Source organism: Colobus angolensis, unplaced genomic scaffold (assembly GCF_000951035.1).
Source record: "Colobus angolensis palliatus isolate OR3802 unplaced genomic scaffold, Cang.pa_1.0 Scaffold26, whole genome shotgun sequence".
In the NCBI taxonomy this organism is placed as follows: domain Eukaryota; kingdom Metazoa; phylum Chordata; class Mammalia; order Primates; family Cercopithecidae; genus Colobus; species Colobus angolensis.
Genome location: NW_012115821.1, coordinates 743501 through 761258, shown reverse-complemented (window position 1 = coordinate 761258; position 17758 = coordinate 743501). Strand labels below are relative to the sequence as shown.

Sequence of the window (17758 nt, the reverse complement as noted above, 5' to 3'; positions counted from 1 at the left end):
CCAGCCTGGGTAACAGTGCAAGACTCCATCTCAAAAAAAAAAAAAAAAAAAAAAAAACCAAAACAACAAAACAAAAAACTTTTACCTCCAATTACCATAAGGGAGCACAGGAAATTCACTGCTGCTAAAAGCAACACAATTTGTGACCATAAACTCCAGAACAGTGGGGAAAAAGCCATCATTTTAAATAATAGGTCTCAAGTCTGACTTGGGGGTGAGTGGAGAGCATTTGGCATCTCAAATTACTTTAACAGGGGGCCCTGTCACATCCCATGGAAAGGACACTCCGGTCTCCCCTCCACCCTCTAATCCTTCTTTCTTAAAGGAACACTCAGCAAGATAATGAATCCTTTAAATGTTACATCTTCTGTCGCGCATTATTGTGGTGCCGAAACTCTTCACATCAAACAGTCATCAGGACTATTACAAAGTGGGCTTATAAGAGAGGGGCTGAAAAGGAGCTGTGTGAAAAGGAGTGGAAAATTAAAGCTGAAGCAGTCGAAGAAAGGGCTTAATTTACTGGCATGTACAGTATGCAAATGAGATTACTCTCAGCTTAACTGCATCATTTATGTCCATAATAACGGCATCATCATTACAGGGCTCAAATTAAATTACACCATAATTAGCATATCAAAGTGATTGGTTAAAGTTTAAAACAAATACCCAATTTTGTTAATGAACAGCTGTAATTGTCATGTACACTTCAGTGAAAACTCTCTAAACAAATATATGTTTTAGAAGAGAGGAAGATTTTTTTTTTTAAGGAGACAGGTCTGTAGCAGAGGTAAATTGCCTAAAAAACAGAATGACATGGACTATTCTATTAATGTTAATATATGCTGATCATTTTCAGGTAATAAAACATTCTATCAAAACAAGGCTTCGCTCATATTTAGACACCTTCCCTGCTCTTGAAAGTGACAAACCACCAGAAACCTGCTTCTACTTGCAGCAACGGTAACAATGCAGGGGTGACCTGTCTCGCACAAGCAAAGGACATGTTCAGTAACATGCTATTACTAACCCCTCATACTCATTTAAAAGACATTCATGTTCAAATCGTGCTGAGTCAAAGCTGATTTTTTTTTCCCCATTCCAGCCCAAAGAGGGAAGAGTGACAGAAAACTTGCTGCATCTATGGGGTGGACCAAAACGCTCCTAAGCTGATGCCCTGATAACATATTAGACAGCCTCCAACTCAATTTCTCTTCATCGAATCATAGCTACACAGCAGTCTGAAACACACAGCTGCACTAGGGAAGTTTGCTCTTCCATCATTCAAATACATCAGGAGGAACAACTAGCTATTTTGTCAATTTTGGCTGGAATCAGAGTGCACACAAATTTCGTATATGTAAAACCAGACACTAATAATAAGCTTGTTTCCAAACCTTTTTGTTATAACCATTAAACGTCAGAGGAGTTTCTATACAAAAAGATTTGTCAATAATCTGGAGGCTCGCATGTGAAAAAGCTTTCCGCCTAAGATTCTCCAATTTCTTAACAACGTACCCCATATGTCCTCTGAGACAACTGTGAGGGTACATCGCTGTGATACACAGCATGGCAAGCCAAAATATATTTTGCCCAAAAAGAAAAAAAAAAAAAAAGCACTTTCAAATATACTTAACAAGCAAATTGAATGTCTTATTAAAATCGTATTATCTAAACAGTGTTCAAAAATTTAAAGAAAGTAGCTTTTCATTTTATTCATCGAGGAATCCATTAAAGCTCAGGCTCTGAAGTAGTATGTAAATTATGTGCCTTTCAAGGTAGAGCTAGGGCAAATTCACTCCATCAACTAATGATGAACCTCATTATGTGCAGGGAGGATTCATAATGAGGAAAGAGCCACCCGCCATTCCATGTTCTAACATAAATCCCTGTAAAATTTGAATATCTCCCCGTCTAATTAAAGGCTACTAATTCCAATCACCCCCTCCATGGCCCCAAAGTAAAAATAAACCTCTCTAAAAGCACAGACTACAGTTATATTTCTAAAGCAGTACTCGATCCTGTTTGGACTCAGAACCTTCCACTCAGATGTGTTTTACGACAAGCATAATTAGCAGCTTTCTAAGAAATAAACTTTGGGGCTGCTCAAGCTCCTTTTGGTTAAATACATTGAATTTCTATTTTTCAAAGAGCTTCACCTTGACAGGGCTACAGTGCATGCACAGAGATGATCCGCAGCCAAGAAACCAACAGGAATGTGCGAGCATAGTAATAACGTAAAATAAAATTCTTAGCACTCGAGTTCCGTGCTGAAGCTGAGATATTCAGAAAAAGCCAAGCACTGTGGCATGAACCCGAGATTGCATTTGGATGGGGATGCATTCAAATCTGCTTGGGAATGACATACTTGATTCTGGAACAAACTGCTCACTTTTAATGTGGTTTGAACTAATGAACAAGTACATCCCAGCATCTTAAGCCAAAGAAGGGCTATTCCCTCTTCTAATCACCAACTTTGATTTTTTTTAACTGAAAACTATAGAAAGAAAATACATCGCTGCCAAACATATTTATTATGATTAATAGCCTGTAATATCCCTCACCAAGGCTTAATTTGCTCTTGTTTTCAATTATGAAGCTGCACCACTCTATTCCAGTCCCCTTTTCAGGTGGAGATGAATTTCTTGTGGTCTTTACTCTTTCTATTGTATTGCCACCCAGCAATGGGCACAATTAGTTAAAAACAGCAAACCTCCACCTTGGCTCCAACAGAGCACCAGATTACACAAAATTAGAGAAGAAAATAATTGAGAAGTAAGTGAAGGTGTCCAAGGAATTAAAGCAATTAGACCAAAGGGCGAAAAAAAAAGTACATATGCCAGTCACCCAAACACACCTTCATATTCAAATTTAAAAGAAAAGAAAAAAGTCCTAAATCTGTTAATTTCGATAAACTCAGTACAGTCCCTCATCAGGGAATCTTAGCTGCTGCCATAAATTCAAGCATCCCCAAATGTCTGAAACCCCAGTTTGGTAATACAATGTACACATCAGTGTTATATCAGTGTGGATTATCCAAACCTAACGAGTCCATTCTACTAAAGATGCTGCCGCTACTTCAAGTTGCATAAAAATAAACTCCACTACATAAAAGCTGCCACAGTGCGTGCGCTCTCATCCCTCGGCTCCAAGCATGATCTCTCCCCCCTCTTTTAGGTCAGCCACTCATGCATTAGGAAGACATCCCTCCCAAAATAACTTGGCCCTCCCCCCGAAGCACAGAGTTGAGCAACCTACCTTTGTTCTGGAGTTGCAGATAATAACAGGCAAGCCTCAAGACCATGAGGATTTGGAAAAGATCAGGAGAGTTGAAAAAAGGGAAAAAAAAAAAAAAAAAAAAAGAAGAAGAAAAAGAAAAAGAAATACGCCCAAGTAGAGAAGAATTGGAAGAAACAGCAGGAAAAGGCTTCTAATGAAACTGTTGTGGCTGCCACAGATCGGGGGTGTTTTCAGCAGTGTTTACACCACACCAGTGAGTACACACCTCTGCTACATCTCATCCACAACTGGTGGCATTTTTTTTCTGAATCCATGCATGACAATTAAAAGCACTGCACCTCTCTGTTTGGGAGGGGGACCACAAAAGACCTCCGCAATATTTCTTTACAATGTCTATATCACTGATGAGCATTAGTTTGAGTGACAAAGGTCCCAGGCTAAATCAACATTCTTACCTTAATGTTCCTAGTAAAAGGCTCCAGGAAACATAACTCATGAGATATGTATGTACAGATATATCTCAAGGAATTAATCCAGAGCCCTCAGATGAAGTGAGGAGGGAAAAAAAGGGAAAAAAAGAAAAAAAAGAAAACCAGTGGCTTACATTTCCAAACAAACGCAGCTCAGCCTGGGGAAGCGATGGCATAAAAACAGGTTTGCATATACAGAGCTCAGTGGCAGAAGCGAGAGTTCTGTAGGATTTATTTGACACTTATTTTCCGGGAAGCCTTTTGTGGAGTTGTACCGTTTGTTTCTTATTGTCTGAGAAGCAGTTAGGAGCTTTCTCCCGGAGGGGGCCTCTCAACCCCTGGCTTGGCCTCCTCTGACGGGGAGGTAACCATATTAGGATGTGTATGGTAAAGTAAACAATAACATAGTTGCAATGAAATGGAATTTTTTTTCCCCCAGCTAATGGTGTTGGGGTCAGTCCTGTCTTTTCAGCTATTCCCACTAATTTTGTTTCCTAGTTCAAACAGGCCCTCCTCCTCCTTTTTTTTTTTTTTTCAAGTGTTAGCTGTTTCCAAATATCTGACTGTAAATTTGCTGAGAATGTTTGCAATGTAAGAAAAAGCTTTTAACATCCAAATAAAGATCGTGCCAGTTTAATCATTAAAAGGGATGTGAATTCTCAATCCCTTGCAGAGATACAAGCCTTCTCTACCCACCCACCCACCCCCTCCCCATCTTTCCCTGAAGGTTAAAATTACTTGGTCATTTAGAAGTACCTGCTAAATAAATCAGATTTTTAAAGAACGAGACCGTTACCTTCATAAAAATTCCTCATTCACATACTGTGTCACTGAGTGAAGAGTCTTAACCATTCATGCGCCTGAAAATTTATTACCTGAAATTTCTAGGATGGTTACTTTTACATGATAAAGCTCTTTCCCACCTCCTCCAACCACCACCACCACCCCCACCCACAAAGAAAAAAAAGCATAAAATACTGTTGTCAAACTATCCTTTAGAAATTAGCTAATAAAATAAAAAATATTATCAAGAATGAGTTCCCAAAATGTTACATTTTTAAGAAAAGTTCTGCAGGTCCAAAGACAAACAATAAAAAGTAAGGCTGCTCTCTCGTCATGATCACTTAGTATGAAAACCACCTCCCACCACCAAGCAGTGAGTGAAACATCCCACTCAAAGGTCAGGGCTGGCTGATAAGGAGGGTAACAATGCTGATGGGGACCAGAGAGAACGGATCTGGAGGCAGCTGAGCAGCGGCGAGCCAGCCCTGGCCCTGATGCTGAGAGACTTCCATGTCTTTATTCCCTAGGTGAGAGCCGTGGCTGCTCTTGAAAGCAGTTTCCCCGTGAGATCAGGCAAAATGAGGGTGCTTCGGTAGCGGCCAGCCCTCGGTATGCAAGGACGGGAGGATAGGGACAATGATGCTGTCTGCTAGAACCCCAGAAACCATCTGTGTACCAGGCACCGAGGCAAAATATGTGTCATGAGCAAAAGGGCACCGGCAGGGGGATAAATGATACATGTAATTAAGAATGAAGCCAGGCTGATCTAGCAAATAAAATGCATGTGGCCCTGGTGAAACTCCCAAAGCTCAGAAAGAGTTCCTCCCTAGCCTGGAACCTCTGGGCTGGCCGCTGAACTGCCTTGGTTCTTATCAGATCCATATCGTACAGAAACCTAAAACCCCTGCAACTCATGTTTTATTAAAACATGTTTAGCATTCTTTTTAAAGATAGGTTTTAACCCCAAATACCCATGAAATTAAATCTCCTATGCCACTTATCTGCACTGCTGGGCAAAAACTAAAGTTGAGCTAAACAGAGAGAGAGCAAAATCAATAAATCACACGAAACAAGTAGCAGTTCAAAAGTTCAAAGATATGATGGCCAGTTCAGCGCGTCTTAGCACTCACCCAATAATAACTCGTCTCCGTTACTCCTCATAGTATAGACAATTTCATGGCATCATTTTCATTAGCCTGTCTCAGGGAAAATTGCTAGCTATTTATGTATACGCTAAAATAAATTAGCCATTTCATCGAGCAATGTGATTCTTATAAAATACATTAACACAATACTCGATTTTCCAGTTGGAGTAAATAAATAAATCAATACATTCAATACAGGGTGATTCTTTTACTGTGGCGCTACAGCTCTCAGCATAAGTGTTTTTATTGGGTTTATTTGTTTCAATAAAAATTGAAATGGGCCAGTGATCTCAGTGCTAGCATCTTTTTAAAAAATCCATCCAATATTGGGGAAAGTATTGTGCAGAACATTCAAACTTATAATTTTATTCAAGAATCATTTTCATTATGTATTATTCCACAACCTGGTTCTGTTGGAAAATTTCACAAAGAGAAAGGGGGAAATCCTGCCAGGTGTTTGACTCTGGTGGCGTTTCTGTGCTGCAGACCCCAGTCTGAGGGTGATGCTTCTGAGACAGCAGCGCTTGGCTGAGCTGCGACCTTCTGCCTGGAATGCGCCTCTTCCCTGGGTAGGGAGAAACGACAATGGGACAAGTGCCAGATGGCCTCCTCTGTCACACCTTATGGAATGCCATTGATTGTGGCTCAGAGAAGGCCATTTATTCCAACCTCTGGGGGAAAGACCAGGGTATCACGACTACAGGGAAGAAGAGAGAGGTGTGCTGCTGCTGTAAATAAAATCAGGCCGAGGGCCTGCGAGCGACTTTGATGGCGAAATCAAGACGTGCCAGGCAGGAGATTTTCTGCAAGTCACCAGCACAGTGAAAAGGGAAATGTGGTATCTGTTGTTTTTGTCTGCCCAATATCCATGCTCCCCTTTCTCTGATGACACTAGCCTGATTTTTCTTTGGGGGAAACGCCCATTCCCCACTCTGAGTCCTAATGGTTCACAGGAGGCTGAAGCATCTCTCAGCTCCAGAGGGTGGAGCCATAACCCAAGTCTGACCAATCAGTGAGTTCTCCTCTGCCAGCCATACTGATTGGCTGATGGATGGACATGTCCCAAGAATGATACTCAACTACTAGCATTCCATAGGAACTACTGGGAGAGAGAAAGGCTGTCCTTCTGCTGGCTTGCTAAACTTTTAAAAGCATGAATCGGGCTTGCCTCCACAAAAAGAAAGCTGGCTGAACGGAGGCCAGGACATAGCAGCAAGAAGGTGAGCACAATAGCAAGACAGATTCCTAACAATGCTCACAGAGAACAGGCCTCCTCCTGGACTTGTCAATTACACAAGCCAATTAAATTCCCTTATTTGCTTAGCCAGCTGGAGTTGGCTTTGGGTCATTTGCAACCATAAGGTGCCACACAGGAGCCCAAAATAGATAGTGTTCTATATGTAGCTCTCCTACTCTACAATATATGTTAGCCTTTATGGAAAGGCAAACCAACTAAACACACACAAATCAATTAACTCTCATAACTAATACTCAAAATCTGTAGGATCTCGTGTTTCCTACGTAATTAACCAGTTCATCAGCCATGCTCTCTTCCTGCTAATAATGGAGTTGGAAAAAGAAGTCAGGGCCCACAGTCAGAAAGAACTCAAGATGATCTCAAAGCAAACTAAACTGGAAGTCTAAAAAAATCCAGCATGGCTGGGCGCGGTGGCTCACGCCTGTAATCCCAGCACTTTGGGAGGCCCATGCAGGTAGATCACGAGGTCAGGAATTTGAGACCAGCCTGACCAACATGGTGAATTGAAACTCTGCCTCTACTAAAAATACAAAAATTAGCCGGGCGTAGTGGCATGCACCTGTAATCCCAGCTACTCGGGTGGCTGAGGCAGGAGGATCGCTTGAACCTGGGAGGCGAAGGTTGCTGTGAGCTGAGATCGTGCCACTGCATTCCAGCCTGGGTGTCAGAGCAACACTTCATCTCAAAAAAAAAAAAAAATTCCAGCATGAAGTTGAATACAGACTTAAGAAGTTCCTCTCCAGGCTCCTCATAGTTTTGGTTCAGTCAGGGATGGACCAACCTATGAGTTTAGGGGAATGGCCAGCTGGTTCACACAATAGGGCCTCAGGCCTGCTGTGGAATCCTTAGTCTTGTGGTCACTGATCACAAAAAAGCCAGTGGGAACGGTAGGAAGGAGAAAGAGCTGCATTGGTCATTGAAAAGAGGCCAACACAAACTTCCCAGCCCCAACACTTTCTGAATGCTTTTGTGTAGGATTTCTGCAGATGCTGGAAACCCAGGAGGCACCAAAGTGAACATCCTAACTTAGCACTGGAGGAAAGAAAATAACTGAATGGAGTTTAGAGTCATGTGGATGCCAGAGGCCATAGGCAAGCTAGAAACAATATAGTAAGTAACATTTAAGCTGCGATGGAGTGGGCAGGGTCCTGCCGCCTGCCTGGCATTTAGCCCTGGCTCCAGACCAGCCAGCCCAGCAAACCAGGGCTTTGACTTCCTCTTCCTGGGCGGGAAGGAACCCCAGATCAATTCAGTCAGCCTTTCTTGGGACTGGTAACCATAGTAACATAAACAATAACAAAAACAACAATAATAGAAGCTACCAATTTATTCTTAAATATGCCAGCAGTTATACTAGTCACTTTACATCCATTTCCTCACCTAATCTTTACAATCACCTTGTAAAATTCAGGCTGTTATTATTTCCATTTTGAAAATGAGGAGACTGAGGCTCAGAGAGGTTCAATAATCTGCTCTTGGCCACACAACAGCTAAGCAGTAGAGTCCGGATCTGAACCCACCCCTCTGGCTGAGACACCTGATCCTTGGACACCATATTGGCATCCAACTGCTGCCAAGCAGGAATGTCAGTACCAGCCCCTGTTGCTCACACAAATGCCCTGAATAATGAAGCTGGCCTGGAGTACAAGCCAATCCACTCTACCCCCAGACATCATGACTTAGATGGCAGGCTCCACTCAGCTGGAAGGGAGAGGGTAGGTGAGGAGGGGAGAAGACAGAGAATAAAGGGAAACAACACCACGACTGCCTTATTTCTTCAGCCTCAGCAGCATCAGTGTCAACCAGACTCCCCATGCAACCCAGTGGATCCTCCCTTGCCTCTAACTGGGGACCATGGGACTCAGAACAAGTCTTTTCTGAACCTAATCACAGGTTTAACCCTATCTAGCACCAATATTATATCCAAAACACATGTTGTCTGACATCTGTATAATGAGAATTGCTTTAAAATTTGAACTGAGGAGCTGGGAGCCACAGAAGCCCACCCCACCAGAGAGTGGGATTTTTCAACCTCAGTACTAGGAACATTTTGAGCCAAAAAATTAAGTATTCATTATGTAAGCTATCCTGTGAATCGCAGGATGTTGAACAGCATTCCTAGATGGTAGTAGCACATGCCCCTACCACATTCGTGACCTCCAAAAATGTCTCCAGACATTGCCAAATGTCCCCTCCTGGGGAATGTCAATTCTGGTTGAGAACCACTCGTCTAGAGCATCATTGCCCAACAGAACTTTCTGTGACAACGGAAATGTTCTATGCCTACAACATCCAGTAGGGTAGCCGATAGCCACATGAGGCTCCTGAGCACTTGAAATATGGCTAGTGTCACTGAGGAACTGAATTTTTAATTTTATGTAAGCTTAATTAATTTAAGTAGCCACCCATGCCTAGTGGCTGCCACATCTTGGACTGTGCAGTTTTAGAGTTTCCATATTCATGACAATCAGATCTTCAGCAGATGGATACTTGGTTTCCAGTTCAAAATTCTTCATATTCATTAAAAATTGTATTTTCTTCTCAATGGAAATTAATAAATTCTAAAATTGAAAGTGTTTTTTTTTGCACTGGGCACAGTGGCTCATGCCTATAATCCCAGCACTTTGGGAGGCTGAGGCGGGCAGATCACCTGAGGTCAGGAGTTCAAGACCAGCCTGGCCAGAATGGTGAAACCCCATTTCTACTAAAAATATAAAAATTAGCTGGCCATGGTGGCGCACACCTGTAATCCCAGCTACTCAGGAGGCTGAGGCAGGAGAATCGCTTGAACCCGGGAGGCAGAGTTTACAGTGAGCCAAAATTGCACCACTGCACTCCAGCTTGGGTGACAGAGCGAAACTGTGTCTCAAAAAAAGAAAAAAAAGAAAAGTGTTTTTTGGTAATGACTTTTTAAAAATTCCGTTCTTTCTTTGAATCTTTTCATCAAATTTAAATAAAAATTATTTTTTATAAACACGGTTTTGATTAGAATTGTAGATTTATATAATTGAGTAACTTGAAAGATTTATGCCTGTAGATTAGAACCAACTGCACTCTTTAAGAAACTAGTTGCAAAATAATTTCTTTTTTCACTGTTAGAAAAATGTACTTGCTACTCTCTTCGGGACACATTGAATGTAAACTGTGTCTTCGGAGACATCAGCTATCCTACAGAAAGTGCTCTGCTTCAGCAACTCAAATAACTCATACCATTTGGAAATGAGAGTAACACTGTGAAAAGGTTCTTAAGCAGTCACGTGCCTCCATCCTGTCCCTCCCCTGAAAAACCCAAAATGTACACAATTCAGGTGAAGCTTTCCACTGTAGTTCAAGGTGTGATGGATTTTTCGGCTTAGCGAGAAAGATTAGCATTGATGTAAGAAAGTGACTGTAAAACCAGCCGTACAACGTTATAAATACATCATAGCTGTCAGGATGTTTCTTTCGCAATGGGCAAATACAGAACCAAAGACCATTTGGAAGCGGGGGTGGTGGTCATACACAACACCATGTGTGGGGTGGGAAACATCCAGAACTATGGCGCTGAGCAGGAAGCTGAGCCATCTACAAAATATTTCCTGAGTGATATATAGAGAGCTTAAGATGGGATAAAGCCTGATGATGAACAAAGTCAACAAAGTGCGTTGGAGTTACCCACACTGTCTAGATACCAAGAAATTTCAGCTTTAGCAATGATATGAGAATCCAAAAATGTACTGTCATTCTGAATAATTGTGAACCTAATAATATTTATATCTATCTCCTTTGTAGGCTCAATGAAGACTTTAGGTTAACCTCCACTGGTCAAGTATGAAGTGTTACCCATATGGCACACACTACCGGATTGCAACCCAACAGCCAATCCCAACTCGTTCTTTCTCTTTTCCCTCCCTCTTCTCCCACCGCCTACTCCCCAAACTGAAAAAATGAGATGCTCCCCCTTCCCAGCTTTCTCTGCAGTTAGGGATGGTGATCTAATTTATTTCTGGCCAAAAGATATAAGGGGAAGATGACTGAAAAGATATAAGGGGAAAATGACTTTTTTTCTTCTTGATAAGAGGACACTAAGAGCTCTCTTTCTCTCACTGCTCTGTCCTTTTCCTTACTTTGTGCCTTTAAATGAAACCATGTAGGAAGGTGATGCCTGGTGCTTCAGCAGCTATCTTGTGGCCAAGAGGGAAAAGTTGAAGGAATCAAAGAGCTTCCCCAACCCCACACTAAGCTGCCAAACCAATCCTGGCACTGCCTATCTTCAGACTTCTGGGCAAGTAAATAATGAATTTCCTCATGTTTTCAGCCACTGTTGAGCAGTGAGGTGTTCTATGAACACATGCTAATTGATATATCCCAAATTCCAGGAAGGACTAAAGAAAAGTCACTTCCTTGAGGGAGTGGGACTAATAAAAGTGTAATTAGCCAATCTCCCAGTATCTAAATTGGTTCTCTAAGAACTTGTCACTGAAGAAAACAATTCTTAGTCATTAGAGTACCCCTGAAGAACAACAATGCTTCAGGCCCCCGAGTGCCAACTTCATGCAAGGCTTTTACTGAAGTGGTTTACTTACGTCACTCAGTCTTCTGACACCCCTACTTGACAGGTACTACGATTTTCCCAATGTTTGAGATAAAGAAACAGAAGCCGATGGAAGTGAAACAAAATGTCCTAGGCCAACAGCTGTTACAGAAAACCTGGTCCCAGAGTAGGGAAATGGTTACACACGTGGCCTCAACTGCAAAACATGGTCAATGCCAACCAAGTGATACACCTTTCTTACTCTAACATGTAACAGCAGACACCTGGGCTCAGGGCATAGGTTACACACCGTCATTAGAGCTGTGCCTCGGTTTGCAATGGAAATCGAAGGAAGGATTCATAGGCTAGTCTTGCAGTGGCCACAGATGCTCCCTGAGAGAGGTAACAGCAGCATCCACAATGCAGCTGACATCACGAGCAGGCAAGGGTGTCGCTTCACGGCTATCTGTTTCCATGTACTGGGCCAAGTAGGGCATGGCCTGCTGCCTATAGTGCTTCCATCCCCCAATTTTAACACCAAAAAAAAAACTAAAAGGTCAAAAAAAATCCTTCAAGGGAAGTTGCTAAAAGGAGGCTCATGTTAGAAAGAAGTCACTTAGAAACATTAAGAGGCAGGTTGGTGTGTTGGATAGATGCAGCAAATGCACTGGCGTGGACAGCTGGGCACGCATCTTAGGGTAGACAAAGAACCATCAGGCAACTTGGCTTCATAATTTTTGCTATGTTATTTTGAGTAATTAGCTTGACCTCTCTGAACCTCAGGTTTTCCATCTTTAATATGGAAATAATGGATGTGTTTAACTTTAGTGAGTTGTGGTGAGAATTAAATGAAATGATACATGTCCAAGTTCTCATCTGTTAGTAAATGCACAATGATACTTAGCTACCATCATCACCATCATTATCATCAGTATTTAATGATAATAAAGTGCAATATTCCTAAGAAGCATGTAACCCCGTACTCAGCATGTGCTGGGTTCTCAGTAAATACTTACTCCTTTTCTCTTCTCTCTCCCTTCCACAAGAAACTCAAAGATTTAACTCTGATATGATGCACCTATTGTAATTTTTAAAAAATATTAATAAGCTCATCCCTCTAAAATGGTACTGGGCTTGGTGTTATGGTAGACATAAAGACAAAGTTTCAATGGACATATGACCACATAATAAATATGCCAAATAAGAAAAGTATGTACTCGTTAAAAATGTAATTAATTAAATATATGTAGCGCTAACATATAAAAAAATGTTATACATGTAAGGATAGCCCTTTCACTTACTAAGCTTCTCCGGGTATTAAGAACAGAGGTACTCATGATTTTAAAAATATTTTGCCTTATAGTTCAAATTTTCTGCTATGAACATGTACTCCTTATAAATTTGGAGGAAAAGACATTACTTTGCAAAAGATAAAAAACAGAAGTTTCGGCCGGGCGCGGTGGCTCAAGCCTGTAATCCCAGCACTTTGGGAGGCCGAAACGGGCGGATCACGAGGTCAGGAGATCGAGACCATCCTGGCTAACACGGTGAAACCCCGTCTGTACTAAAAACTACAAAACACTAGCCGGGCGAGGTGGCGGCGCCTGTAGTCCCAGCTACCCGGGAGGCTGAGGCAGGAGAATGGCGTGAACCCGGGAGGCGGAGCTTGCAGTGAGCTGAGATCGGGCCACAGCACTCCAGCCTGGGTGACAGAGCGAGACTCCGTCTCAAAAAAAAAAACCAAAAAAAACCCCCAGAAGTTTCTACCTTCCTGAATTCATTTTCTAGGGATGAAGAGTTAATAATTTGTCAACTACATAAATGTTAACAAATCTATAAGAAATTTTAAAATTACTAAACATTTAATCTAACCTCCATGCCTTAATAAGTTACTCTGGGTATTTTCCTCCTCCCTAACTTCCTAGTCTCACCAGAAGTAAAATTTTCCCCTTGGTTTCAACCCTGCTTTTCTCTTCCCATTAAGAATACTGGGAAGAGAAAATTCAGAGTACATCTTCAAGCCCCCCACAAAGTGTGACTAGAATGTATAGATAGGTTGGGCACACAAAAATAAATAACCTATTAAGAGTCATGACTACTGGGCTGGCCTCACTCACGGAGGTATTGCGGACCTGCATTTGCTAAAAAGTTTTTCCTTATTGGTTGGTTGGCTGGCCTCAAAGAGCTCTGTGAATGCCAGGACTTATGATAAGCTATGACACACTTAACTGTTACATATTAATGTTCATGATAATGCAATCTTTCATTTGGGTGATTTAAAAGTCCCTCTAGTCCAACTTACAGTTAGATATACACTGAATGCTTCATCAATCATAACCATTTTTATTCTCAGTCTTGTGCAAAAATACTAGAGAAGGTGAATTCCAGCTACACACTGAAGAGGGCTTTACTGTTAGCCCTGAAAAATTTCACTCTTTTCTCATGTACACTGGATTCCAACAGTTTCTGCTTAACCATTCTGTTTACCTGTGTCTTTCACTGTAGCTGATCTTATCTACAGGGTAAAAGCAAATCCACATTCATATCTTTACTATAGGGTCAAATCTCCGTATCTTATATGGAGAAAGCATTTCACAGTTATGAGCTTGACAAAATGCCCAGCATTGCAACATCTGAAATACTTGGGAGCAAGCAGCATGAGAAGCTCACAGCAACTTGAACGGAGCTTTTTAAAAGGAGGATTTAGAACCACCTCACAACAAGAACCAATGGGCCCACTTATCGCCAAGCAGTGAATCGGTGATCACACCTACCCTAATAAATGCACTTGAAAGAAACTACACCCTTCTCCCATTCCTGTAAGGGCTTGTCGTAGTTTCATGGCCAAAATCTTCCCACAATTAACCTTGGACCTACAGATCGTAAGGCAGTTCAAGACAGAGGCAGCAATCAGACTAGCCACCATCCAACATGGTCTTGTCCTACCTTGACTGCAATTATCTTCTAAATTAGAAACACAAGAATTTTTTAAGTCAGAATACAACAGCCCACTAGCCTCACACTGTCCCCATGTGTAACACAGAAGTAAATGCAACTACAGAGACAGAAAAATCTGTACCCCAAAATGTTTTGCTTGGGGTGGGGGCGAGTTCAGCCTAACCCTCTAAAATGAAGTTTTTAAAAAATATCTAACATATATGTATTCAACATTTACGTTTTGGTTTTATTATGTTTCCTCGCTTTCATACTCTTAAGTTCTCCCATCTTAACAACCTTCTTTTAGGCTAATAAATTTGTTTTGATGCCTAGGTTACTGGTTGAGCTCTTAAGGCAAGGAAACACTAAATTATTGGAATTCAGCGGGGAGATGCTTCCAGGGTAAAGGTTCTCTGTTTATTAGCAAAAGAAATGCATTCAACCAATCTGACTTGTAAGTCTGATAAAATCTCCGTGGAAAAACTGATTCTATTATGATGAGTAATCCTTGGAGATGAAAAATGACAAATACACATATTATGTTTTATTATATATTAATTCTAAAAGGGTCTGAAACGAAACTCAAGTAAGCCATCTTTTAGATGTTGGAAAATGGCAGACTTCCCCACAAACTACAAGAAAGAAGTAATTAAAGTAAATGAACATGAAATTAAACAGCACCCCTATAAAGCAGGATATAAAAGTAAAGATTATTGGGGAAAAAAAGATTGTCTTCCTGCTCTATATTAGTCTCATGAATTGTGCATTTACTCTATTTCTCTTTTATTATTTGATGATCAGTTTTTAGAGCTTGGGTTTTATGAGGACTAGTTGGAGGAAGGTCTTCAGCAGCGAGCTAAGCTACAGATCTTGGTATGTTATTTTATCTTTCCCAGTGACATAAATACCAGATGAAGACATCCAAGGTAAAGGCAGGCTCATCAAACTTCCTGTGATGCAAAGCTGGAAGGTTTCCTCACAACGTCAAAGACAAAGTCAAGAGCCTGCTCAGAAAGGAGGTTGAAAGCCACAAAAGATGGGACTCCAGAGAGCAAACATGTGCCTCTCTCCAATCAACTCCACTATTCCTGTAGAGCTCAGGGACAGCAGGGGTTTGTGGTGGGAGCGGGGCATCCAGAATCCATTCTCACTTCAATTTTCATTTACGGAATTACTTTCCCCCACTGTTGCATGCAGGCTGGGACTCTTAGTCAAGATCCTCTGCCCTGCCATTGCCATGGGGTAGGTATGGGACTTAGACTAGGCCTGTCTGATTCATCTGAGTAGACTGCTGTGAGGACAGAAACATGTTTAAGAAGTACTGATTTTAGCAGTGGCTGTGATGAGCTGGTGAAGATACTGGCACTTCCTATACACTGGGATTGTCCTGCTTCCTATCTTTTACCCACCTTCTGTTCATTCTGAGCTACCGGCTATTCATCCAGTATCTTCTTTTAAGGATTACCTTTAAATTGGCCAAAGGTAATCTCTGTTAGTTGTGATCAAAGAACTCAAGCAGTATGATGGGGAGGCCCTTGCCTGATGCTGATTCATGGGAGGAAGCTGAGTGTACTGAACTCTTGCTGAATATAATTCACAATATGTGATACAGTGCTTCTTTGTTACAGGCACTCCTAAATTATAAAAATTTGGCCAATGGTCACTTAAAGAAAGACCAGTGGCTGAACCTGCAAGTCAGGAATTTTCTTACCAGTTCTTTGCACCACAGTTTTGGCAATATTTAAAAAACACAGAATGGGACCAGGCATGGTGGTTCATGCCTGGAATCCCAACACTTTGGGAGGCCGAGGCGGGGAGATCACCTAAGGTCAGAAGTTTCAAGACCACCCTGGCCAACATGGTGAAACCCCATCTCTACTAAAAACACAAAGGAGAAAAAAAAAAAAAAAAAGTCAAGGGTAGAGGCAGGCACCTGTAATCCCAGCTACTCGGAAGGCTGAAGTGGGAGAATCGCTTGAACCCAAGAGGCAGAGGTTGCAGTAAGTTGAGATCATGCCATTGCATTCCAGCCTGGGCAACAAGAGTGAAACTCCACCACAAAAAAAAAAAAAAAAAAAAAGCAGAATGGGTAAAAAGAGGAGGTGACTGAAAGGAGGAAATTTCCAGGATGTAGAAAGAAAAAGAAATGGAGCGACGGGAGTATTTCTTGAAGGTCTGAGGATTCTTAATTTGGATTTCCAGGGGCTATGACAAATCATTATAATGTATTTCTCAGGCGTTGTGGTGAAAACAACATGGACTTTTAGAAACATGCAGACCTGTGTGCAAATGTCTGCACTTCCATTTACTAGCTATGTGACCCAAACAAGTCACATAATCTTTCTCGACCTCAGTTTTCTCATCTGTAAAATGGGGTAACAATCATAGCTAGAACTCACTCATAAGCCACTTGGCAGGAGCAAACATGACGGTGAACACAAAATACCTCGCAGTCCTGATGCACAGTAGGCCCTCAACAAAATGCTAATTTGTTTTTACTGCGCTTAATAACATCCACAGAGTGCCTATGAATATCTACACAGTATGCTCTGGGCACACAAAAATAAATTAAATAGGTTCTTACCTTCAGGCAAGAATTTGTGGCTTTCGAATCTGAAAAGAACCCACTAAAATACAGAGCAGACTTGAACAAAGGTTATAATGAAATACAAACATACACTTGTGGGAGCCCAGACAAAAGAGTGAGTCACACAGGCTGAGTTCAATTGAAAAGGCTTCACAGAAGTCATATTTGAGCCAAGCCTTGAAGGATGAGTAGGATGTTAATAGGTAGGAGAGGGGGAAAAAAAGGGGGACGATTGGCATCCAACACTGAAGGGAGCAGTAACAGGAGCTACAGAAGTTCAAGGGTAGGGCAAACAAAGGGCAGAATAAGGGGTCTGGTGTAAGCTCCTTGAGCACTCCTGTGTCAATCCTTAACTCCCAGCAGATGGCTGGTCCCTTAGGTGACACCCAGATATTTTGTGGAAAGCTAGACTGGAGGAACTTCTAGAAGACACAGAGACTGGGGCCAGGTGATAAAGAGCTTTGCAGGCAATGCTAAGGAGCCAAGTCTTCATTCTACAGGCAGGAAGGCAAGGACAGGAATGGCAGAAAGCAGGAGAGACTTCAGAGGTCAAGTAAGCAGGGAGCAGCAGTTGGAAGGATGTAGGAGGGGAATAAGAAGGGGAAGCTTTGCTTAAGGCTTTAAGTGTGGGAACCTATCTTTTTGAACTGAAGCAATTCTGTGTCTAGGACTATCACTGATAATATTAACAAAGTCAGTGTTGACCACAGAGAAACCTTTGACAGTAGCCCTAAGAATGGGATGGGCTGAGGCCAGGCGCGGTGGCTCACGCCTGTAATCCCAGCACTTTGGGAGGCTGAGACGGCCAGATCACGAGGTCAGGAGATC

General features: G+C 41.8%; 1 protein-coding gene across 4 annotated transcripts in view; it reads right to left on the bottom strand.

Moving 5' to 3' along the window:
- Nucleotides 1-17758, bottom strand: part of FOXP1 (forkhead box P1) — a 658747-nt gene that overhangs the window by 291823 nt on the left and 349166 nt on the right. Inside the window, exon 1 of one of the 4 annotated variants that reach the window (XM_011947140.1) lies at nucleotides 3693-4194. The exons of the other annotated variants lie outside the window; for them this stretch is intronic. The gene's annotated coding sequence lies outside the window, so the exon portion shown is untranslated. Of the gene's footprint in view, nucleotides 1-3692; nucleotides 4195-17758 lie in introns of those variants that run through there. 4 annotated transcript variants of the gene reach the window in all.